The sequence below is a fragment of the Trematomus bernacchii genome, unplaced genomic scaffold (genome assembly GCF_902827165.1).
Source record: "Trematomus bernacchii unplaced genomic scaffold, fTreBer1.1, whole genome shotgun sequence".
NCBI classification, from domain to species: Eukaryota; Metazoa; Chordata; class Actinopteri; order Perciformes; family Nototheniidae; genus Trematomus; species Trematomus bernacchii.
In genome coordinates this window covers 47501-75000 of record NW_022987781.1, presented here as the reverse complement: position 1 = coordinate 75000, position 27500 = coordinate 47501, and the positions used below count along the sequence as shown (strand labels likewise).

At 42.5% G+C, this 27500-nt stretch overlaps 1 protein-coding gene and 1 pseudogene across 1 annotated transcript in view; both read right to left on the bottom strand.

Annotated features, from left to right (window-relative positions):
- The window catches only part of exoc3l2b (exocyst complex component 3-like 2b), a 66878-nt gene extending 47932 nt beyond the window's left edge, over window positions 1-18946 (bottom strand). Inside the window, exon 1 of the mRNA XM_034149323.1 lies at window positions 18771-18946. The gene's annotated coding sequence lies outside the window, so the exon portion shown is untranslated. The remainder of the gene's footprint in view (window positions 1-18770) is intronic.
- Window positions 18947-26373: 7427 nt separating this feature from the next.
- Window positions 26374-27500, bottom strand: part of LOC117497366 — a 2217-nt pseudogene continuing 1090 nt past the window's right edge.

Below are 27500 nucleotides of genomic sequence, written 5' to 3'. Positions count from 1 at the left end.
TCACTTTAAAGAGTCCTCTCCCCATGCCTGCTGTTCAGGTTGTATATCAGTATGTAAGTGTCTCTACTTTAAGAGTTCCTCTCCTTGCTGATGTTCCAGGTGTATTGATATCAGTATGTAGTGTCTCTACTTTAAAGAGTCCTCTCCTGCTGATGTTCAGGTGTATATCAGTATGTAGTTGTCTCTACTTTAAAGAGTCCTCTCCTGCTGATGTTCAGGTTGTATATCAGTATGTAGTGTCTTCTACTTTAAAGAGTCCTCTCCTGCTGATGTTCAGTGTGTAATTCAGTATGTAGTGTCTCTACTTAAAGAGTCCTCTCCTGCTGATGTTAAGGTGTTATATCAGTATGTAGTGTCTCTACTTTAAAGAGTCGCTCTCCTGCTGATGTTCAGGTGTATATCATGTATGTAGTTGTCTCTACTTTAAAGAGTCCTCTCCTGCTGATGTTCAGGTGTATATCAGTATGTAGTATCCTCTACTTTAAAGAGTCCTCTCCTGCTGATGTTCAGGTGTATATCAGTATGTAGTGTCTCTACTTTAAAGAGTCCTCTCCTGCTGATGTTCAGGTGTATATCAGTGTGTAGTGTCTCTACTTTAAAGAGTCCTCTCCTGCTGATGTTCAGGTGTATATCAGTATGTAGTGTCTCTACTTTAAAGAGTCCTCTCCTGCTGATGTTCAGGTGTATATCAGTATGTAGTGTCTCTACTTTAAAGAGTCCTCTCCTGCTGATGTTCAGGTGTATATCAGTATGTAGTGTCTCTACTTTAAGAGTCCTCTCCTGCTGATGTTCAGGTGTATATCAGTATGTAGTGTCTCTACTTTAAAGAGTCCTCTCCTGCTGATGTTCAGGTGTATAATCAGTATAGTGTCTCTACTTTAAAGAGTCCTCTCCTGCTGATGTCAGGTGTATATCAGTATGTAGTGTCTCTACTTTAAGAGTCCTCTCCTGCTGATGTTCAGGTGGCATATCAGTATGTAGTGTCTCTACTTTAAAGAGTCCTCGTCCTGCTGATGTTCAGGTGTATATCAGTATGTAGTGTCCTCTACTTTAAAGAGTCCTCTCCTGCTGATGTCAAGGTGTATATCAGTATGTAGTGTCTCTGCTTTAAAGGTCCTCTCCTGCTGATGTCAGGTGTATATCAGTATGTAGTGTCTCTACTTTAAAGAGTCCTCTCCTGCTGATGTTCAGGTGTATATCAGTATGTAGTGTCTCTACTTTAAAGAGTCCTCTCCTGCTGATGTCCAGGTGTATATCAGTATGTAGTGTCTCTACTTTAAAGAGTCCTCTCCTGCCATGTCAGTGTGTAAATCAGTAATGTAGTGTCTCTACTTTAAAGAGTCTCTCCTGCTGATGTTCAGGTGTATATCAGTATATAGTGTCTCTACTTTAAAGAGTCCTCTCCTGCTGATGTTCAGGTGTATATCAGTATGTAGTGTCTCTACTTTAAAGATCCTCTCCTGCTGATGTTCAGGTGTATATCAGTATGTAGTGTCTCTACTTTAAAGAGTCCTCTCCTGCTGATGTTCAGGTGTATATCAGTATGTAGTGTCTCTACTTTAAAGAGTCCTCTCCTGCTGATGTTCAGGTGTATATCAGTATGTAGTGTCTCTACTTTAAAGAGTCCTCTCCTGCTGATGTTTCAGGTGTATATCAGTATGTAGTGTCTCTACTTTAAAGAGTCCTCTCCTGCTGATGTTCAGGTGTATATCAGTATGTCGTGTCTCTACTTAAAGAGTCCTCTCCTGCTGATGTTCAGGTGTATATCAGTATGTAGTGTCTCTACTTTAAAGAGTCCTCTCTGCTGATGTTCAGGTGTATATCAGTATGTAGTGTCTCTACTTTAAAGAGTCCTCTCCTGCTGATGTTCAGTGTATATCAGTTATGTAGTGTCCTCTACTTTATAAGTCCTCTCCTGCTGATGTTCAGGTGCATATCAGTATGTAGTGTCTCTACTTTAAAGAGTCCTCTCCTGCTGATGTTCAGGTGCATATCAGTATGTAGTGTCTCTACTTTAAAGAGTCCTCTCCTGCTGATGTTCAGGTGTATATCAGTATGTAGTGTCTCTACTTTAAAGAGTCCTCTCCTGCTGATGTTCAGGTGTATATCAGTATGTAGTGTCTCTACTTTAAAGAGTCCTCTCCTGCTGATGTTCAGGTGTATATCAGTATGTAGTTGTCTCTACTTTAAAGAGTCCTCTCCTGCTGATGTTCAGGTGTATATCAGTATGTAGTGTCTCTACTTTAAAGAGTCCTCTCCTGCTGATGTTCAGGTGTATATCAGTATGTAGTGTCTCTACTTTAAAGAGTCCTCTCCTGCTGATGTCAGGTGTATATCAGTATGTAGTGTCTCTACTTTAAAGAGTCCTCTCCTGCTGATGTTCAGGTGTATATCAGTATGTAGTGTCTCTACTTTAAAGAGTCCTCTCCTGCTGATGTTCAGGTGTATATCAGTATGTAGTGTCTCTACTTTAAAGAGTCCCTCCTGCTGATGTTCAGGTGTATATCAGTATGTAGTGTCTCTACTTTAAAGAGTCCTCTCCTGCTGATGTTCAGGTGTATATCAGTATGTAGTGTCTCTACTTTAAAGAGTCCTCTCCTGCTGATGTTCAGGTGTATATCAGTATGTAGTGTCTCTGCTTTAAAGAGTCCTCTCCTGCTGATGTCCAGGTGTATATCAGTATGTAGTGTCTCTACTTTAAAGAGTCCTCTCCTGCTGATGTTCAGGTGTATATCAGTATGTAGTGTCTCTACTTTAAAGAGTCCTCTCCTGCTGATGTCCAGGTGTATATCAGTATGTAGTGTCTCTACTTTAAAGAGTCCTCTCCTGCTGATGTTCAGGTGTAAATCAGTATGTAGTGTCTCTACTTTAAAGAGTCCTCTCCTGCTGATGTTCAGGTGTATATCAGTATGTAGTGTCTCTACTTTAAAGAGTTCTCTCCTGCTGATGTTCAGGTGTATATCAGTATGTAGTGTCTCTACTTTAAAGAGTCCTCTCCTGCTGATGTTCAGGTGTATATCAGTATGTAGTATCTCTACTTTTAAAGAGTCCTCTCCTGCTGATGTTCAGGTGTATATCAGTATGTAGTGTCTCTACTTTAAAGAGTCCTCTCCTGCTGATGTTCAGGTGTATATCAGTATGTAGTGTCTCTACTTTAAAGAGTCCTCTCCTGCTGATGTTCAGGTGCATATCAGTATGTAGTGTCTCTACTTTAAAGAGTCCTCTCCTGCTGATGTTCAGGTGTATATCAGTATGTGGGGTCTCTACTTTAAAGAGTTCCTCTCCTGCTGATGTTCAGGTGTATATCAGTATGTAGTTGTCTCTACTTTAAAGAGTCCTCTCCTGCTGATGTTCAGGTGTATATCAGTATGTAGTGTCTCTACTTTAAAGAGTCCTCTCCTGCTGATGTTCAGGTGTATATCAGTATGTAGTGTCTCTACTTTAAAGAGTCCTCTCCTGCTGATGTTCAGGTGTATATCAGTATGTAGTGTCTCTACTTTAAAGAGTCCCTCTCCTGCTGATGTTCAGGTGTATATCAGTATGTAGTGTCTCTACTTTAAAGAGTCCTCTCCTGCTGATGTTCAGGTGTATATCAGTATGTAGTGTCTCTACTTTAAAGAGTCCTCTCCTGCTGATGTTCAGGTGTATATCAGTATGTAGTGTCTCTACTTTAAGAGTCCTCTCCTGCTGATGTTCAGGTGTATATCAGTATGTAGTGTCTCTAACTTTTAAAGAGTCCTCTCCTGCTGATGTTCAGGTGTATATCAGTATGTAGTGTCTCTACTTTAAAGAGTCCTCTCCTGCTGATGTTCAGGTGTATATCAGTATGTAGTGTCTCTACTTTTAAAGAGTCCTCTCCTGCCTGATGTTCAGGTGTATATCAGTATGTAGTGTCTCTACTTTAAAGAGTCCTCTCCTGCTGATGTTCAGGTGTATATCAGTATGTAGTGTCTCTACTTTAAAGAGTCCTCTCCTGCTGATGTTCAGGTGTATATCAGTATGTAGTGTCTCTACTTTAAAGAGTCCTCTCCTGCTGATGTTCAGGTGTATATCAGTATGTAGTGTCTCTACTTTAAAGAGTCCTCTCCTGCTGATGTTCAGGTGTATATCAGTATGTAGTGTCTCTACTTTAAAGAGTCCTCTCCTGCTGATGTTCAAGTGTATATCAGTATGTTGTGTCTCTACTTTAAAGAGTCCTATCCTGCTGATGTTCAGGTGTATATCAGTATGTTGTGTCTCTACTTTAAAGAGTCCTCTCCTGATGATGTTCAGGTGTATATCAGTATGTAGTGTCTCTACTTTAAAGAGTCCTCTCCTGATGATGTTCAGGTGTATATCAGTATGTAGTGTCTCTACTTTAAAGAGTCCTCTCCTGCTGATGTTCAGGTGTATATCAGTATGTAGTGTCTCTACTTTAAAGAGTCCTCTCCTGCTGATGTTCAGGTATATCAGTATGTAGTGTCTCTACTTTAAAGAGTCCTCTCCTGCTGATGTCCAGGTGTATATCAGTATGTAGTGTCTCTGCTTTAAAGAGTCCTCTCCTGCTGATGTCCAGGTGTATATCAGTATGTAGTGTCTCTACTTTAAAGAGTCCTCTCCTGCTGATGTTCAGGTGTATATCAGTATGTAGTGTCTCTACTTTAAAGAGTCCTCTCCTGCTGATGTCCAGGTGTATATCAGTATGTAGTGTCTCTACTTTAAGAGTCCTCTCCTGCTGATGTTCAGTGTAAATCAGTATGTAGTGTCTCTACTTTAAAGAGTCCTCTCCTGCTGATGTTCAGGTGTATATCAGTATATAGTGTCTCTACTTTAAAGAGTTCTCTCCTGCTGATGTTCAGGTGTATATCAGTATGTAGTGTCTCTACTTTAAAGAGTCCTCTCCTGCTGATGTTCAGGTGTATATCAGTATGTAGTATCTCTACTTTTAAAGAGTCCTCTCTGCTGATGTTCAGGTGTATATCAGTATGTAGTGTCTCTACTTTAAAGAGTCCTCTCCTGCTGATGTTCAGGTGTATATCAGTATGTAGTGTCTCTACTTTAAAGAGTCCTCTCCTGCTGATGTTCAGGTGTATATCAGTATGTAGTGTCTCTACTTTAAAGAGTCCTCTCCTGCTGATGTTCAGGTGTATATCAGTATGTAGTGTCTCTACTTTAAAGAGTCCTCTCCTGCTGATGTTCAGGTGTATATCAGTATGTAGTGTCTCTACTTTAAGAGTCCTCTCCTGCTGATGTTCAGGTGTATATCAGTATGTAGTGTCTCTACTTTAAAGAGTCCTCTCCTGCTGATGTTCAGGTATATCAGTATGTAGTGTCTCTACTTTAAAGAGTCCTCTCCTGCTGATGTTCAGGTGCATATCAGTATGTAGTGTCTCTACTTTAAAGAGTCCTCTCCTGCTGATGTTCAGGTTGTATATCAGTATGTAGTGTCTCTACTTTAAAGAGTCCTCTCCTGCTGATGTTCCAGGTGTATATTCAGTATGTAGTGTCTCTACTTTAAAGAGTCCCTCCTGCTGATGTTCAGGTGTATATCAGTATGTAGTGTCTCTACTTTAAAGGAGTCCTCTCCTGCTGATGTTCAGGTGTATATCAGTATGTAGTGTCTCTACTTTAAAGAGTCCTCTCCTGCTGATGTTCAGGGTGTATATCAGTATGTAGTGTCTCTTACTTTACAAGAGTCCTCTCCTGCTGATGTCCAGGTGTATATCAGTATGTAGTGTCTCTACTTTAAAGAGTCCTCTCCTGCTGATGTTCAGGTGTATATCAGTATGTAGTGTCTCTACTTTAAAGAGTCCTCTCCTGCTGATGTTCAGGTGTATATCAGTATGTAGTGTCTCTACTTTAAAGAGTCCCCTCCTGCTGATGTTCAGGTGTATATCAGTATGTAGTGTCTCTACTTTAAAGAGTCCTCTCCTGCTGATGTTCAGGTGTATATCAGTATGTAGTGTCTCTACTTTAAAGAGTCCTCTCCTGCTGATGTTCAGGTGTATATCAGTATGTAGTGTCTCTGCTTTAAAGAGTCCTCTCCTGCTGATGTCCAGGTGTATATCAGTATGTAGTGTCTCTACTTTAAAGAGTCCTCTCCTGCTGATGTTCAGGTGTATATCAGTATGTAGTGTCTCTACTTTAAAGAGTCCCTCTCCTGCTGATGTCCAGGTGTATATCAGTATGTAGTGTCTCTACTTTAAAGAGTCCTCTCCTGCTGATGTTCAGGTGTAATCAGTATGTAGTGTCTCTACTTTAAAGAGTCCTCTCCTGCTGATGTTCAGGTTGTATATCAGTATGTAGTGTCTCTACTTTAAAGAGTTCTCTCCTGCTGATGTTCAGGTGTATATCAGTATGTAGGGTCTCTACTTTAAAGAGTCCTCTCCTGCTGATGTTCAGGTGTATATCAGTATGTAGTATCTCTACTTTAAAGAGTCCTCTCCTGCTGATGTTCAGGTGTATATCAGTATGTAGTGTCTCTACTTTAAAGAGTCCTCTCCTGCTGATGTTCAGGTGTATATCAGTATGTAGTGTCTCTACTTTAAAGAGTCCTCTCCTGCTGATGTTCAGGTGCATATCAGTATGTAGTGTCTCTACTTTAAAGAGTCCTCTCCTGCTGATGTTCAGGTGTATATCAGTATGTGGGGTCTCTACTTTAAAGAGTTCCTCTCCTGCTGATGTTCAGGTGTATATCAGTATGTAGTGTCTCTACTTTTAAAGAGTCCTCTCCTGCTGATGTTCAGGTGTATATCAGTATGTAGTGTCTCTACTTTAAAGAGTCCTCTCCTGCTGATGTTCAGGTGTATACAGTATGTAGTGTCTCTACTTAAAGAGTCCTCTCCTGCTGATGTTCAGGTGTATATCAGTATGTAGTGTCTCTACTTTAAAGAGTCCTCTCCTGCTGATGTTCAGGTGTATATCAGTATGTAGTGTCTCTACTTTAAAGAGTCCTCTCCTTGCTGATGTTCAGGTGTATATCAGTATGTAGTGTCTCTACTTTAAAGAGTCCTCTCCTGCTGATGTTCAGGTGTATATCAGTATGTAGTGTCTATGCTTTAAAGAGTCCTCTCCTGCTGATGTCAAGGTGTATATCAGTATGTAGTGTCTCTACTTTAAAGAGTCCTCTCCTGCTGATGTCAGGTGTATATCAGTATGTAGTGTCTCTACTTTTAAAGAGTCCTCTCCTGCTGATGTCCAGGTGTTATATCAGTATGTAGTTCTCTACTTTAAAGAGTCCTCTCCTGCTGATGTTCAGGTGTATAATCAGTATGTAGTGTCTCTTACTATAAGAGTCCTCTCCTGCTGATGTTCAGGTGTATATCAGTATGTAGTGTCTCTACTTTAAAGAGTCCTCTCCTGCTGATGTTCAGGTGTATATCAGTATGTAGTGTCTCTACCTTAAAGAGTCCTCTCCTGCTGATGTCCAGGTGTATATCAGTATGTAGTGTCTCTACTTTAAAGAGTCCTCTCCTGCTGATGTTCAGGTGTATATCAGTATGTAGTGTCTCTACTTTAAAGAGTCCTCTCCTGCTGATGTTCAGGTGTATATCAGTATGTAGTGTCTCTACTTTAAAGAGTCCCCTCCTGCTGATGTTCAGGTGTATATCAGTATGTAGTGTCTCTACTTTAAAGAGTCCTCTCCTGCTGATGTTCCGGTGTATATCAGTATGTAGTGTCTCTACTTTAAAGAGTCCTCTCCTGCTGATGTTCAGGTGTATATCAGTATTGTAGTGTCTCTGCTTTTAAAGAGTCCTCTCCTGCTGATGTCCAGGTGTATATCAGTATGTAGTTGTCTCTACTTTAAGAGTCCTCTCCTGCTGATGTTCAGGTGTATATCAGTATGTAGTGTCTCTACTTTAAAGAGTCCTCTCCTGCTGATGTCCAGGTGTATATCAGTATGTAGTGTCTCTACTTTAAAGAGTCCTCTCCTGCTGATGTTCAGGTGTAAATCAGTATGTAGTGTCTCTACTTTAAAGAGTCCTCTCCTGCTGATGTTCAGGTGTATATCAGTATGTAGTGTCTCTACTTTAAAGAGTTCTCTCCTGCTGAGTGTTCAGGTGTATATCAGTATGTAGTGTCTCTACTTTAAAGAGTCCTCTCCTGCTGATGTTCAGGTGTATATCAGTATGTAGTATCTCTACTTTAAAGAGTCCTCTCCTGCTGATGTTCAGGTGTATATCAGTATGTAGTGTCTCTACTTTAAAGAGTCCTCTCCTGCTGATGTTCAGGTGTATATCAGTATGTAGTGTCTCTACTTTAAAGAGTCCTCTCCTGCTGATGTTCAGGTGCATATCAGTATGTAGTGTCTCTACTTTAAAGAGTCCTCTCCTGCTGATGTTCAGGTGTATATCAGTATGTGGGGTCTCTACTTTAAAGAGTTCTCTCCTGCTGATGTTCAGGTGTATATCAGTATGTAGTGTCTCTACTTTAAAGAGTCCTCTCCTGCTGATGTTCAGGTGTATATCAGTATGTAGTGCATCTACTTTAAAGAGTTCCTCTCCTGCTGATGTTCAGGTGTATATCAGTATGTAGTGTCTCTACTTTAAAGAGGTCCTCTCCTGCTGATGTTCAGGTGTATATCAGTATGTTAGTGTCTCTACTTTAAAGAGTCCTCTCCTGCTGATGTTCAGGTGTATATCAGTATGTAGTGTCTCTACTTTAAAAGAGTTCCTCTCCTGCTGATGTTCAGGTGTATATCAGTATGTAGTGTCTCTACTTTAAAGAGTCCTCTCCTGCTGATGTTCAGGTGTATATCAGTATGTAGTGTCTCTACTTTAAAGAGTCCTCTCCTGCTGATGTTCAGGTGTATATCAGTATGTAGTGTCTCTACTTTAAAGAGTTCCTCTCCTGCTGATGTTCAGGTGTATATCAGTATGTAGTGTCTCTACTTTAAAGAGTCCTCTCCTGCTGATGTTCAGGTGTATATCAGTATGTAGTGCTCTACTTTAAAGAGTCCTCTCCTGCTGATGTCAGGTGTATATCAGTATGTAGTGTCTATAAGAGTCCTCCCTATGATGTTCAGGGATATCAGTATGTATGTCTCTACTTTAAAGAGTCCTCTCCTGCTGATGTTCAGGTGTATATCAGTATGTAGTGTCTCTACTTTAAAGAGTCCTCTCCTGGCTGATGTTCAGGTGTATATCAGTATGTAGGTCTCTACTTTAAGAGTCCTCTCCTGCTGATGTTCAGGTGTATATCAGTATGTAGTGTCTCTACTTTAAAGAGTCCTCTCCTGCTGATGTTCAGGTGTATATCAGTATGTAGTGTCTCTACTTTAAAGAGTCCTCTCCTGCTGATGTTCAGGTGTATATCAGTATGTAGTGTCTCTACTTTAAAGAGTCCTCTCCTGCTGATGTTCAAGGTGTATATCAGTATGTAGTGTCTCTACTTTAAAGAGTCCTCTCCTGCTGATGTTCAGGTGTATATCAGTATGTAGTGTCTCTACTTTAAAGAGTCCTCTCCTGCTGATGTTCAGTGTATATCAGTATGTTGTGTCTACTTTAAAGAGTCTTATCCTGCTGATGTTCAGGTGTATCAGTATGTTGTGTCTCACTTTAAAGAGTCCTCTCCTGTGATGTTCAGGTGTATATCAGTATGTAGTGTCTCTACTTTAAAGAGTCCTCTCCTGATGATGTTCAGGTGTATATCAGTATGTAGTGTCTCTACTTTAAAGAGTCCTCACCTGCTGATGTTCAGGTTCATATATATATATATCAGGCGCTGGAAACTAAGTAGGAAATACAGTTTCAGAGTGAAGGCATTTGAGCGGATGTTGTTCAGAGTGTTGGTTTAGCCGTCTCACCAGCTCACACAGCCAGAAATAGACACACACACACACACACACACACACACACACAACACACACACACACACCACACACACACACCACCACACACACACACACACACACACACACACACACACACACACACACACCACACACACACACACACACACCACACACACACACACACTTAGGAAGTGCCCCCCCACACACACTCAGTGAGGGTAAAGTAGGAAGTGATTCAGCGTTGCTTCCATAAATACTCTTTCTGCAGGAGGTCTCAGGGCATCGGACACAAACAATGGAGGGAAAGGAAGGCGATTCTGAGCCGGGCATCTTTTCTTTTCCAACCATGTTCAGATTAAACCACGCCCACTTCCACATTACAGCGTCAGAGCGTCACCGCGGGGTTTCCATCTCCAAATGTGAATTTACAGCTACAGACGGTTCATAGAGCTCAAGGAGATGAATGAATGAAAATAGGAGATCAGGGTTATGCAGAGCTGAGTGAATTCATCTTTCAATGCTAATTCACCAAGGATTCAAGTATAGTTGACATTTCATATTTTTTATAATAATTTTTAAATATGTTTTTAATATTTTGTATTATGTTTAAAACAATAATAATTAAAATCTTTTAAAAATCTTTATTAAAAACATTTTTAAATTATAAAAATAAATAATTATTAGGGTTAGGGTTAGGGGTTTATTTTTTTTAAATGTCTCTTCTGAAGAGGGGACCCCAAATAAGCTAAAATGTGTTCGTGTTTAACGTCACATGTGAAGGACGTTGAGGTCGAGGCTTTCCCAAACGTCACAAAACACAAACAGGAAGTCAGGAAGAGAAGCAGATATCCAATCAGACGCAGGCACAGCCCTGTGTGTGTGTGTGTGTGTGTGTGTGTGTGTGTGTGTGTGTGTGTGTGTGTGTGTGTGTGTGTGTGTGTGTGTCATGACTAATGGCTGTGTAGATAATCAGCTGATGTATGTCTGCTGGAGGAAACAGCCAGAACACTCAGAAATAAAAACAGGAATACAAGAATAAATCCATCATGCAGCCACTTCCTGTTCAAACCTTATCTGTAGTTCCTTTATATAATTGTATAAGAATATACAATATTTCTGAGGAAGGAACCTGCTGCAGCTTCAGAAAGGATGCAGATATAGAAACCCAAATGTTCCACATGAAGAAAAATATTCAGCAACAACACGTGCAGCGTTTAGAGAACATTCAGCAACTTGAGGAGACCAGGGGACACTAAAGAGTGACGCACACAGCTGGGAGACCAGGGGACACTAAAGAGTGACGCACACAGCTGGGAGACCAGGGGACACTAAAGAGTGACGCACACAGCTGGGAGAACAGGGGACACTAAAGAGTGACGCACACAGCTGGGAGACCAGGGGACACTAAAGAGTGACGCACACAGCTGGGAGACCAGGGGACACTAAAGAGTGACGCACACAGCTGGGAGACCAGGGGACACTAAAGAGTGACGCACACATCTGGGTGACCAGGGGACACTAAAGAGTGACGCACACAGCTGGAGACCAGGGGACACTAAAGAGTGACGCACACAGCTGGAGACCAGGGGACACTAAAGAGTGACGCACACAGCTGGGAGACCAGGGGACAGTAAAGAGTGACGCACACAGCTGGGAGACCAGGGGACACTAAAGAGTGACGCACACAGCTGGAAGACCAGGGGACACTAAAGAGTGACGCACACAGCTGGAGACCAGGGGACACTAAAGAGTGACGCACACAGCTGGGACACCAGGGGACAGTAAAGAGTGACGCACACAGCTGGAAGACCAGGGGACACTAAAGAGTGACGCACACAGCTGGGAGACCAGGGGACACTAAAGAGTGACGCACACAGCTGGGAGACCAGGGGACACTAAAGAGTGACGCACACATCTGGGAGACCAGGGGACACACACATACACTGACACACACATGAGGCACTTCCATGAAGAAGAAAATGGACATAAATGCATAAAAAATGTAGAAACACTAAATACTACATTTCCCATAATGCAACATCAGTGTCTTTGACCAGGGCCTTGTTGCCCGGTAACAGCTATGTTTTCTTCTAGTACATATTTATTGTTTTGTTTTAAACTAAACAGACATTTAATAAATGAAACAGTCCCGGCTGGACAGAAGCTGGATCTATTTCTTCACCGTATCCCTCCGCCCACCATGTTAAACCGTGACTTTAAATAATAAAATATTCTCGTGAAACAAACTCTGCATGTCTCTTTTCATGTTTCAAAATAAGAGCAGGAACTAAGCTGTTAATGTGTCACAGAACATAACGTCCTCTCAGCTTTGAGACTTATCTGAGGTCTGTTTCTGGGGCGGTGGATGATTGATGAGGAACCATAAACACTGAGAGTGGATCCAAAGTCCCATCAGCCACCTCTAAGAAATCTGCCCTCATTACTGAAGACTTCCAGTGGATCAGAGGAGAAGAAAGTTGGTAAAACCCCAAAATTGCATTTAAATGTGTGTTTTTATAACTACAGACATAATCAGACGTGTGTGTGCTGAGTATTTGAGCTCTTATTCTGAAATAAAATGCGACATGCAGAATATTTGTATGTCCTTTCCTTTAATTGATGTCTCAGTTCTGGCCTATATTTGATATTAAAAATAAAGGATCAACTGATACTGAAGATGTACTCTTGAACACAACACACCTGAACACACCTGAACACACCACACCTGAACACAACACACCTGAACACAACACACCTGAACACGCCTGAACACACCACACCTGAACACAACACACCTGAACACACCTGAACACAGCACACCTGAACACAGCACACCTGAACACACCACACCTGAACACAGCACACCTGAACACAGCACAACTGAACACACCACACCTGAACACAACACACCTGAACACGCCTGAACACAACCACCACACCTGAACACAACACACCTGAACACGCCTGAACACACACCACACCTGAACACAACACACCTGAACACACCTGAACACACCACACCTGAACACAGCAAACCTGAACACACCACACCTGAACACACCACACCTGAACACAGCACACCTGAACACACCTGAACACATCACACCTGAACACAACACACCTGAACACACACCTGAACACACCACACCTGAACACAGCACACCTGAACACACCACACCTGAACACAACAAACCTGAACACACCTAAACACATCGCACCTGAACACACCTGAACACATCATACTTGAACACACCTGAACATAGCACACCTGAACACACCTGAACACATCACACCTGAACACAACACACCTGAACACACCTGAACACAACACACCTGAACACAGCACACCTGAACACACCTGGACACACACACCTGAACACATCGCACCTGAACACAACACACCTGAACACACCTGAACACATCGCACCTGAACACAACACACCTGAACACAACACGCCTTAACACACCTGAACACAACACACCTGAACACACACGCCTTAACACACCTGAACACAACACACCTGAACACACCTGAACACAACACACCTAAACACAACACCCCTGAACACACCTGAACACAACACACCTGAACACACCTGAACACACCTGAACACAACACACCTGAACACACCTGAACACATCTGAACACAACACACCTGAACACAACACACCTAAACACAACACACCTAAACACAACACACCTTAACACACCTGAACACACCTGAACACAAACACACCTGAACACAACACCCCTGAACACACCGAACACACATGAACACACCTGAACACACCTGAACACAACACACCTGAACACACCTGAAACACCTGAACACACCTGAACACACATGAACACACCTGAACACACCTGAACACAACACACCTGAACACACCACACCTGAACACACCAAACCACCTGAACACAACACACCTGAACACACCTGAACACAACACACCTGAACACAACACACCTGAACACACCACACCTGAACACAACACCCCTGAACACACCTGAACACAACACACCTGAACACCCCTAAACACACCTGAACACACCTGAACACAACACACCTGAACACACCTGAACACACCTGAACACACCTGAACACACCACACCTGAACACAACACCCCTGAACACACCTGAACACAACACACCTGAACACCCTGAACACACCTGAACACAACACACCTGAACACACCTGAACACAACACACCTGAACACACCTGAACACATCTGAACACAACACACCTGAACACAACACACCTAAACACAACACACCTTAACACACCTGAACACACCAGAACACACCTGACACACCTGAACACCTGAACACATGAACACACCTGAACACACCTGAAACACATGAACACACCTGAACACACCTGAAACACATGAACACACACCTGAACACACCTGAACACACCTGAAACGCCTGAACACACCTGAACACAACACACCGAACACACCACACCTGAACCAACACCCTGAACACCCCCTGAACACAACACACCTGAACACACCTGAACACACCTGAACACAACACACCTAAACACAACACAAAACACACAACACACACACCTTAACACACCTGAACACACAGAACACACCTGAACCAACACCCCTGAACACACCTGAACAACAACACCCTGAACACACCACACCTGAACCCAACACCCCTGAACACACCTTAACACAACACACCTGAACACCCCTGAACACACCTGAACACAACACACCTGAACACCCCTGAACACACCTGAACACACCTGAACACAACACACCTGAACACACACCTGAACACACCTGAACACAACACCCCTGAACACACCTGAACACAACACCCCTGAACACACCTGAACACACCTGAACACACCTGAACACAACACACCTGAACACAACACACCTCAACACAACTGAACACACCTGAACACAACACACCTCAACACAACACACCTGAACACACCTGAACACAACACACCTGAACACACCTGAACACACCTGAACACACCTGAACACTACTATTCTACCTGACGACAGAGCTGATGTTTATACTTAAAGTATCTGAAAAACATGTTTTCACTAAAAACACTGACTCTGGCTTCCTGTGTACGGGTCACACTAAATGAGGTTTAACAGGTGTCAAGTCTGAAGGTGAGGTGTGTGTGTGTGTGTGTGTGTGTGTGTGTGTGTGTGTGTGCGTGCGTGCGTGCGTGCGTGCGTGCGTGCGTGCGTGCGTGCGTGCGTGCGTGTGTGTGTGTGTGATATTTGTAGAGATGAAAGGCAAAATCTAGGAAGTTAAGATTTATTATGAAACGGCTTAGTACTCAATTCTGATTGGTCAAATTGGACATTCCAGAGGTTTTTAATACTCGCTAACAGACTGTTTTTAATGAGTTTCTTTAATGAGAGTCTTTTTATCTGTCAGATTGAATGCTGTGAAGCAGCGTGATGCGTTCAGGGACTCTCACTGCAGGGCGCCAACATTACAGGGGAGGGGTCAAAGGTCAAAGGCAATCAGACGTATGTATCGTACAACAGGAAGTTCATTTATCAAAATATCCAGTAATGTATGTGAAATATTAAATTTTAAAGTTTTTGTTTTTTTAATGTATTATTTATTGAACATGTATATTTTAAGTAGTGGATGAGGAAGAGGAAGAGGAAGAAGAAGAAGAGGAATAACAAACATAGAAACTCTCCGACTCAGCGCTATGCACTTTAGTGAAGAATGTAAAAAACCCTGAGAATGTGTCAGTGAACGCACCACCACTTAAAGAGGCCCTTTTCTCCCTTTCCTTTTTTCGCCTCCATTGGACTCCTTTGTTTACTTCCGAAACATAATGACATCACTATGGAACACTCACGCTCCTATTGGCTAACACATTGTGCGTGATAGGCTAGGGGGCGGGACATCTCTAAGCGGTTGACCAATCAATACGAAGATGTCGTCTTTTGAGATATTGCAGGATTTTCCGGTAAAATTTCAAAATGTACGTGATTTTTTCATAAAATAGGTCTTAATTATAAAGTTATTCAATGTTTAAAATATGTATTTAAAGGTCCCATGTCATGGCCATTTCTACTGATCATAATTCCATTGTTGAGGTCTACTAGAATAGATTTATATTGTTCAATGTTCCAAACTCATATTGGTTTCTCATACAGCATCTCTGTACAGTATGTGTATTCACTCTCTGTCCTAAACGGCTTGTTGGAGCTCCTGCCCCCCCCCTCCCTGTGAGCCCAGTGGCCGTCTGCGAGACAGCGAGACACAGCGAAACCCAGTCCGAACACACACCCGCAGCCTGGCTGGGAGTTTGTGTGTGTGCTCACACACCGACTCACAGCCTCGCCGCGTCCCGCCGTCTCAGGGAGGAGAAATCGGCGGAGCTGCAGCTGAGAAAAGATTGAGTGTGTGTGTGTGTGTGTGTGTGTTAACGTAACGGCTCCGCGGACATAACGTAACTGCTCCACGGATTGGTCCATTTGGACCAATGGGTCCATTTGGGTATGGGCACGTCACTGTACCCAAGAAGAAAAAGAGAAATGTCCAACGAGGCGTTCTGGGGCAGCATAGACAGGTCTTCTCTGTGTTAAGGCCCTGACACACCAGGCAGTCACCAGAGAACTCGCCGACACCGACATCGACTGTTCCATCGACGAGTTCTCCTGCGTCTTGGCCGTGTGTCGCACTGGAAATCACCGCAAAGACTTCAGCCGAGCACGTACGAACTGCGCATGCGTGAGTGGCAATAACTCTCCTTACCAGCAGGCGGCGGTAGTGTGTATTCGTCATTCAAAAGAGGCAACAACCGGAAGACAGAGAAGAAGAACAGACTGATATAAACAAACAAATAGCGTGTGCGTTCCATTTTCACTCTCGTCCATCGAAAACATGTTTTAGAATATAAAAATACATGCATGATGAAATGAGCACATAAAGTGCAGACATACTATCAAATCACAGTTAATAGACCTGCATCTGATGATCGCAGTGTTCTGGCGGGTGTGTAGTTTATTGAGTCAGCAATGTAGTAATGGCCACTTCTTGCTAAATTTACGATGAGATGAAAAACCGGACTTGACCAAACAAATCACGGAGCTCTCAGCAGAGGACAGCCGGGGACGCTCCCGCCGATATCAGAGATGTCCCTGCTATGTGTGGGAGGTAAGAGAGGACATTTAAGGGCTATGTTTGATGTCTTTAAGTATCACCTGCTGGTGTTTAGCTGCTGTCCTGTGCCTTTTTTAATCATTTGTTTACGTCCCTCACTTCCGTTTCGCTTCTCATTTGCTAGCTGAACAGCTGATCAGAGTGGTTTCTTGGCCCGATAGCTTGTGGCCGTATTTTGGCCGATTGGCCGGGTGTCGACCGTGAAAGGCCAAATAAGGCGTGTCACGGCCGAGGGTTCGGGACACACCAAATTGACTTTGGGCGACAAGGAACGCGTTGTCGCCAGACAACGCAAGACGGCCGAATACGGCCTGGTGTGTTGGGGCCTTTGGAGTTTGACTCGCTACAGGGTGTACTTTGAGGGTTTGTGACTCTGCAGACCGTTTACAAAAACCTTCATAACACAAGGGGACGGGTAATAACCGGAAAAGCATATGATGAGACCTTTAAGTTGCTAATCATATGGAATAACATATATGTGTTTGTTTTGTGCCACAATACTATTATACTGCATTTTTTATGTCAATAAAAGCGTAAAAAAGAGGATAAATCTGATTGAAGTGCTCCTCAAAACTAAAAGTGTTATTAATGATCAATAAAAACCCTTAACGTCTGGCTCCCTCACAGATATCTGGGATTACATACATCTTCTTTATTTGAGATGTAAAGAGCTCCTTACACAAGACTCTCCACCCAGAACCAGTTAATCATCACATTTCCTGCATTCCTCAAACGCACCGACTTCACTGACAAGTCAAAGTCACAAAAACTTTATCAAACTGTTTTTTTTATCAAATCACACTTTATATATATATTCTATAGAGTTATTTACACACTTTTAATCCAGATAATGTATCTTATATTCTACTATAAGATTAACCTATAACAGGTATTCAAATAGGAGTTAATTTTCAAGTAAAATTGCAATTGTGTTTAAGTATTTCTTTCCGTTTTTAATACAGACATTTGAACCTGTCACCTTGAGCTTCATAAAGAGGACATTTTCACTAATTAATCCACTTTTTAAACTTCTACTCAAGAATATAATCAGATTTTTTAAAACATGTTTTTGCAGGTATTTATCTTAAAACTTAAATTAGTTTTTCAGCTAAAATGACAGATTAAAAAGGTTTAATTTGTACCTCTTTAAGCAGCTTTTATAACTCTGACTTCTATTATATTCCTGTTTTTAGACAGACATCTGAACGAGTCACCTTGAGAATCATAAAGAGGATTTTATCTACATTTTAAATCCATAATAAAGTCTCTTTTACAAGAATTTGTGATTTATATATTTCATCTTCAAAGTGACTTTTCAAGCAAAAATGAAAAAAAGTGTCATTTATACCTAAAACATGTATTAAAATCTGCAGCTTTTTAATACAGACATTTGAACGAGTCACCTTGAGATTCATGAAGAGGACATTTTCACTAATTAATATATTTTTAAACTTCTTCTTAAGAATATAATCTACTTTATTAAAACGTGATTGTGCAGATATTTATCTCAAAGTTAGTTTTCCAGCATTAATGACAGAATAAAGTCAATTCTCACATCTGAAGCTTTTATAACTTGTATCCCTGATATTGAAGTGTCTCTTTCTGTTTGTTACACAGACATTTGAACGAGTCACCTTGAGGACATTTTCTCGATTTTTTATTAGACTTTTAAACTCGAGAATAAGAGTTTTTCTTCGAGCAGCTTCCTTTATAAAAACGTGAAAACCCTTCGTCATTTTCTCCACAAAATTAATTCCTCCCACTTTGTTGTTCCATGAATCAAAGAGTAATGTAACCCTCCATCAGCAGCGGTGTGTGTACTCACAGCGGGGAGCCATGGCGGAGGATCAGCGGGACAAAGTCTGAGCAGAAGCCGGGGAAAAGTGTTCGAGAGGCGGACACTGAGGAGAGAAGTTCCCGGGAGAGTGGAGCTCCAAAGCCGGCTGAAAGTCAGAGAAACACCGCCTCCCTCTGCAGCTCGGAGCGAGTGATACACACACACTCTGCTGCACACACACACACACACACGCACGCACGCACGCACGCACGCACACGCATACGCACACACACACTGAGGCTGTGCTGCGTTCAGGTGCGGTGGGAAGTCGGCACAAGAAAGAGTAGGTGGGGGAACTGGTTTTTAGTTAGTTTTTTGTTTGTTTTTGTTTATTTTGTAGGTTTTTGGTTGTTTGTTTGTTTTGCAAGTAATAGTGGGGATGTCATATTATTGGATGACAAGCGTTTTTCATCAAATGTGTGTGTATACTTTTTTTGTGGCTCATTTAATATTCATACAAAATACGATCAATCATGATGTTGTTTACTTCTGGAACACAGTGACATCACTATGGAACACTCACGTTCCTATTGGCTAGCGCTCAAACACATTGTACATTATAGGCTAAGGGCAAAACATACTGATAAACACCAGGAGAGGACTCTTTAAAGTAGAGACACTACATACTGATATACACCTGAACATCAGCAGGAGAGGACTCTTTAAAGTAGAGACACTACATACTGATATACACCTGAACATCAGCAGGAGAGGACTCTTTAAAGTAGAGACACTACATACTGATATACACCTGAACATCAGCAGGAGAGGACTCTTTAAAGTAGAGACACTACATACTGATATACACCTGAACATCAGCAGGAGAGGACTCTTTAAAGTAGAGACACTACATACTGATATACACCTGAACATCAGCAGGAGAGGACTCTTTAAAGTAGAGACACTACATACTGATATAACTCTTTAAAGAGCTTTTAAGAACAGCTTCCCGTTGAGGCGTCTCGTCAATAATTAATAATTAGATTCATAATATTTCCTGAGTGACTTCCTGCAGGAAATCAATACCTGACGTTTCTCTAATGCACATCTCAGCTTCTCCACAATATATCGTGTGTGTGTGTGTGTGTGTGTGTGTGTGTGTGTGTGTGTGTGTGTGTGTGTGTGTGTGTGTGTGTGTGTGTGTGTGTGTGTGTGTGTGTGTGTGTGTGTGTGTGTGTGTGTGTGTGTGTGTGTGTGTGTGTGTGTGTGTGTGTGTGTGTGTGTGTTGAATGCAGAGTAACTGAGTATTGTGTCAGCTCTTTTGTGAAGTGTGTATGTGTTTACCAGCTGACTGACCGATGACTCCAGGTTGCAGGAATGCAACACACACACACACACACACACACACACACACACACACACACACACACACACACACACACACCACACACACACACACACTGTAATAACAACGCTGATGAATGAAGTAATTTTCTTTCTCTGAGGGGAAATGAACAGCAGACAGGAAGTAGTTTGACATTGAAAAAGAAAGTCAGGGTGTGACCTCGGGCTACATTTATAGAAAAGAAAAAGGTACTCTTAATTATACTTCAGTTTGCGTAGTAATACCACTGAGTACACATACCCTGGTACAGTAGAAGTACTAGTGGAATATAAGAAGAAGTACTCGGACTGTAGTTTCTCTGAGAGGACAGACGTCTGATATCTGAGAAACCATCTCAGTTTCCTCCTGAAAACATGTCTGTAAACAAACAGAGAAGTACTCAGATTGTGTACTTGGGTAAAAGTAGAAGTATTCAGATCTTGTACTTGAGTAAAAGTAGAAGTACTCAGATCTTGTACTTGAGTAAAAGTAGAAGTACCAGAGTGTAGGAATACTCTGTTACAGTAAAAGTACAAGTAATTAACGCCTGAATTTCCCCAAGGGGATAAAAAGAGTTCCATCTTATCTTATCTTAATTTAAATTGTATTTAAAGCTCCCATGTCATGCTTTTCCGGTTATTACCCGTCCCCTTGTGTGTTATGAAGGTTTTTATGCATGTAAACGGTGTGCAGAGTCAAAACCCTCAAAGTACACCCTGTAGCGAGTAAAACTCTAACACAGAAAATACCTGCCCAAAACGCCTCGTTGGAGATACGTCACTGCCCATTTGAGTCTTCCATTTAGTTCCGGGTACGGCATGATGTCATGCCGTACCCGGAACGAAATGGACCAATCCCGAAGAGCTATGGCCACACCCAGCGGCGCTGGCCGCACCCTCTGCCAGCCTAACATTTACTGTTGGAAGCTCTGGTTCAGTTCACAATCGATCCAGTCATGCCACTGCCAAGGACCTGTTTCCTGAAATGTTAGGAGAAATCTGAGCTGTTTGTCCTACCGACGGAAGAACCACCACGAAGTCAGTGGTTGAAATTTATTTTTAACACTGTTCCTTCAGAGGTTCGAAGAACCGGCATTTCACAGACGAAAGCTTCCAAAACATTGCCCAGTTTGAGGCCGGATATGCACAGCTTGTTTGGACCGTTTGGAGCAGGGGAAGATTCGGGTACACAACCTGTAAGTTTGCATTGTTATTTGTGTATTTATCAAACAAGACTGTTTAAATGTGTAAACTGTGTCGGACTGCTAAGCTATTGACACAGTGCTAACTGTGCTAACGTTTCCATATATCAACTCTAATATCAGCAGATGGCCTTACATACATGTATCTCATAGCAGGAGAATGTCTGCAATCACACACGAAATACTCATAGACAGTATACTCCGGGTGATTTACCGTACGGTCAGTCGCGAAACGTAATTACATTATAGCTGGCGTAGGGTGTATGCTACCGAGCTAACCAACGGAGCTACATGGGTTTGCTCTGGAAAACACGTTCTTGCTAGCCTAATATGAATCACTAGCTTTTGTTCATAGTGGTTTTATTACACTAAACAAGCCCAGCTCGTACAGTATACTCCGGGTGATTTGCCGTGCATTGTGACAGTACATGTACATACTGCATGTTTAGCTAACGAGGCTAGCTATACATGCTAGCGCAAAAACATGACCGTTACAATGTATGACCGAACGTAGCAGACTACCCGTATAAGATTGCAATTATAAACACGTTATTGCTAGCCTAATATGAACCACTAGCTTTTGTTCATAGTAGTTTTATTACACTGCATTATAGTTGCCGTTCCTCCGAGCTAACGTTAGCTACCAAGGTAAACAAAGCTAGGTTAGCATATTAGCTGGCAAGCTTACTGTGTTGATTAGATATATGGATTAGATAGATCCACACTCCTACCACAACTACTACTAACGAATCTAAAACAACTAAGTTTCTCTAATATTTTGTGATTTGCATTTTATTTCGTCCAGCCAGATCCTGCCGGACAATACATGACGGGGACGGGACTACCACACTGAGGCCTCGTCCTAAAAAGCCCCGGCTGCTATAAGCAAGATGCCGACAACGGGGAGGAATGGATGATATACCGTGTATATATGTATATTTATGTTCATTTTGTACATTTCTAAAAATAAAGTTTGATGGAAATACTTAGTAGGCCTATCCTTTCTTCCCTGAATTATTTGCTCCTATAACATATCATTCATATATAGCAAACCATGATTTGATTTCTCATCAAACAGTAGTAGTTTATAACAGGTAAAAATAACTTACTCTTTGTTATGACCGGCTCGTAGGCCACAACGGAAAGGCAAGGAGACATACACGAGTTTACAAAACCACGGGCACATTTATTGTGGTAAATGCAGAGATAGGGGAGAGGATTGCTGAGCTGCTTGGAGGGAGAGACGGGCCGCCGTTTGACTCCGGGCAGCTGGCTAGCACCTCGGCTCCGGCCAGGTGTCCGTGATCGCGCTGATTAGCCTCTTCAGCTCCACCCCATCGTAAGACAAAGGCCCTGGGGCCGTCACACTCTTCTATAACAACAGTTGAAGGTACAGTTCGGTTAGTTAGCGTATAAAATATACGGCTGTACCGACGCCATTATAAGACTGATGTTCCGCTGAGAGCAGCCGGAAAAAGCACTGTTAGACATGGGCGGAGCCTCTCTGGTGGTTGACTAATCAGAACAGAGTGGCCGAGCTGACCAATCGGAGCACACTAGGCTCACAGGGAGGGGGGGACAAGAGCTCCAACGAGTCGTTTAGTGGAGAGAGTGAATACTGCTGAATACACATGCTTGACAGAGATGCTGTATGCGAAACCAATGTGAGTTTGGAACATTGCACAGTATAAATCTATTTTAGTATACCTCAACAATGTAATTATGATCAGTGGAAATGGCCATGACATGGGCCCTTTAAGTACAGTACTTTTGTAAATCTACCTAGTTACTTAACAGCTCTGGTTAAATGTTAAATAATAATTCACGTTTAGATTAAAAGAGGCACAACCTTTGCCACAGCTAGCTAAGATAGCATGGCAGAATCAGCTTCATGTGCATTCTTTACAGAAGGAATGAATTGGGAAAGTGAATCTGCTTCATCAGCTCAGTTTAAAAGGACATTTATTTACACAATAATTCTCTTTCCACAGTTTCGTTTCTGAGGCGTATGAAAGCAGCAGAAAGACTGGACTTCTCTTTATTCGACACACTGACCTCATGAAGCACTAACTGCTCTCTAAACATCAGCTGACTTTACACTTTCACAGATATACTACAACCATCTCACAAACCCATCTCAGAGGTGTAAGGCCAGAGGGCGTCAGAACACCTTCACACACCTTCACACACACCTTCACACACCTTCACACACCTTCACACACCTTCACACACACCTTCACACACCTTCACACACACCTTCACACACCTTCACACACCTTCACACACCTTCACACACCTTCACACACCTTCACACACCTTCACACACACCTTCACACACCTTCATACATACACCTTCACACACCTTCACACACCTTCATACACCTTCACACACCTTCACACACACCATCACACACACCTTCACACACACACCTTCACACACACCTTCACACACCTTCACACACACACCTTCACACACACCTTCACACACACCTTCACACACACTTTCACACACACCTTCACACACCTTCACACACACCTTCACACACCCTTCACACACCCTTCACACACATCTTCACACACCTTCACACACCTTCACACACACACCTTCACACACCTTCACACACCCTTCACACACCTTCACACACACCTTCACACACCTTCACACCTTCACACACACCATCACACACACCATCACACACACCTTCACACACACTTTCACACACCTTCACACCTTCACACACACCTTCACACACACCTTCACACACCTTCACACACCTTCCACCACACCTTCACACACCTTTACACACACCTTCACACACACCATCACACACACCTTTACACACACCCTTCACACACACCATCACACACACCTTCACACACACCTTCACACACACCATCACACACACCTTCACACACACCTTCACACACACCTTCACACACACACCTTCACACACACCTTCACACACACACCTTCACACACACACCTTCACACACACCTTCAAACACACCTTCACACACACCTTTACACACCTTCACACACACCTTTACACACCTTCACACACACCATCACACACACCTTCACACACACCTTCACTCACCTTCACACACACCTTTACACACATTCACACACACCTTCACACACCTTTACACACCTTCACACACACCTTCACACACACCATCACACACACCTTCACACACCTTCACACACACACCTCACCACACACCTTCACACACACACCTTCACCCACCCATTCACCTACCACCTTTACCCAACCTCCCACACACCCTCCATTCAAACACGGGCACCCTTTAAACACTTCACACACATCTTCACACACCACCTTCACACCACACAACAACCTTCACACACACCATCCAACACACCTTCACACACCTTCACACACCTCACACACACCTTCACACACACCTTCACACACACCTTCACATACACCTTTACACACCTTCACACACACCTTCACACACACCTTCACACACACCATCACACACACCTTCCCACACACCTTCACACACACACACTTTCACACACACCTTCACACACACCCTTCACACACACCTTCACACACACCTTCACACACTTCACACCAGAAGTCGCGTTAACCGAATATTTTCCGTCTATGACGGAATTTTTCCAAGAATGACGGAAATATCTGAAAGCAGTCCGTCATTTTGACAGATTAGATCCACCAGCGGCCCACATTATATGACATCCTTAGTGGCCAGGTCGACTGAGGGCGATCTACTGTACTCTACTGTAACTATTATTTAGTCATTCACACCCCCTTGGTGGCGAGTGTGTGCATATTCAGTAGCTATTGTTTAGTCTTGTATTTGACCTCGTTGATTACCTACAGGATTTGTTTGCTGCAGTAGCTTAGTAGTTGCTATGACAGCACGGCGTTGCTAGTTCATTTTAAAAATAAATAAACAAACAATACCAGTGGGCCAAGCACGAGCCTGTTCATATTGTAGCGTTCACCGCTATTCAAGATCACAGATCACTCGAGCCTTCACGTTACCAAATAAGGAGTGAGAGTGACGCGTAGCCAAAACCGGAAGCTGCGATACACTCTGGTGGCTACCATTAGCAGCTAATATTAATTCTCTGGTTTTTACATAAAAATGGAATTATGGATTATCAATAATTTTTTCAAAGTGACAGACACATTGGATTAACCTATGGATTAACTTTCAGCCGCGTTTTTCTCGTTTTAATGCCATTGAACACGACTTTTGATCAGAATAACAGCTAAAGGTGAGCATATCTCCGTGTTTTGCTACCTAAAGCTACGTCGTGTGATGTCTGTATTTGCTTCCCCTGTCGCGAGTTCTGATCGCTCAGTGATGATACTTATATTTCTATAATCTGTGGAATCTCAGTTTGTTAGCATAAGCTTGTTTGTGCAGATCCGATAAGTATATCGATCGATTTATACCTAGAGTTTTGTGCTAAGTGCGTTAGCATGTTTTCGCTCAGGGCTCATTTAGACCCTTCTTGTGAGACTTGTGTTTTATTTCGGTAAAAATGGTTCGTATCATCAGTTAGCTGAGTTTCTTCCCGTTAGGAGGGTATGACATATTCTTAGTTTTTTTAATATTAAGCCCTGAGACACAGTGTCGTGAAAAAAAAAAGCCCCGCCGGCGGGGTCTTTGGGGCTTAACAGGTTATAAAACATGAAAAATAAAATGACGGGTAATAATGGATTATGACGGAAATTGTACGATCCTGTCCGAAAAAATGACGGACAACGAAAAAGTCTAACGCAACCACTGCTTCACACACACCTTCACACACCTTCACACACACCTTCACACACATTCACTAAGATATCATTTACAAATCTTACCTTTTTCTTCTGTTTTTGTAGAATAAAAGATAATTAATCCAGGACTTTTTCCTCAAAACTCTGTCATCTCTGCCACTGTGTGTGTGTGTGTGTGTGTGTGTGTGTGTCAGGAGCTGTTTGCCGGTGTTTCTTTTCAGTTTCTGTGTTTCTGTTGTTATTCCTGATGTTCTTTAGCGGTAGATGCCTTCCTCCTCCTCGCTGTTAGACGTTCTCCTGGTTCTCCTCCTGGTTCTCCTCCTGGTTCTCCTCCTGGTTCTCCCACTGGTTCTCCTCCTGGTTTTTATCTGTGTACCCTCGCTCCTCTTTGGGAAATCTGCTCCTTGTTTCCTGTTTGTTTTATTTTCTAGCTGCAGGAAATGGTCATCTTTTCCTCTTCCTCCACTTCACTGAAGACCCCAGCGCACACGCACACACACACACACACACACACACACACACACACACACACACACACACACACACACACACACACACACACACACACACACACACACACACACACACACACACACACACTTGTCTTTGAAATATTAAATAGACTCTGCCCAAAAACATTTTCTTTATTTTGGTCTGAAATGTTTGACATATTCATATTTACTAAAGACCATAACTAATCATTCTCACCCAGTTGAGTTGGTTTAATTCAGAAACACAAAACCTCTTATGTTATGCCTGTCTCTGTCTAATGAGATGTCACCCCAGTTTGTCACCAGTTCCTAACATTTTAAACAAGTTATTCTTAGTCACGAAAACTGCAAGCCATCACCATAAACGAAATAACTTAACTTTTCCGACCCTCCATGCAGTAACCCAGCGTTCCCAACCTGTGGGCCGTGGCCCTCTAGTGGGCCGCAAAGGCATTGCAAGTGGGCCGCCAAATAATTTGCAAAACATTATGATTTGTGTGGAAACATTTCATAATTAAGATTTATTTGTATTTGAAACCCTTTTCCTTTCTGTTTCTTGATCCTCCTTAGCAACGGTCTGTTCTACTGGATTAACAACGTGTCACATGTTCTGAATTGACCAATCAGAACTTTATTTAGCCTCCGTATTGTTTATGGTTGAATGTGGGCCGCGAACATTTTTGAGACACACACCCTGAGGTGAAAAAGGTTGGGAGCCGCTGCTGTAACCGGTCGATTGATTCTTTAAAGGGGACCTATCATGCAAAATGCACTTTTGTACGTCTTTTCTACATGAATATGTGTCCCCGGTGTTCCAGGGAACTCACCAAGTGTCAGAAAACACAACCCTCTCTATTTTCCTCCATACCCAAATCTCTAAAAAAGGGGCTGCAACGGATCTGATAAAAACTGATCCAGATT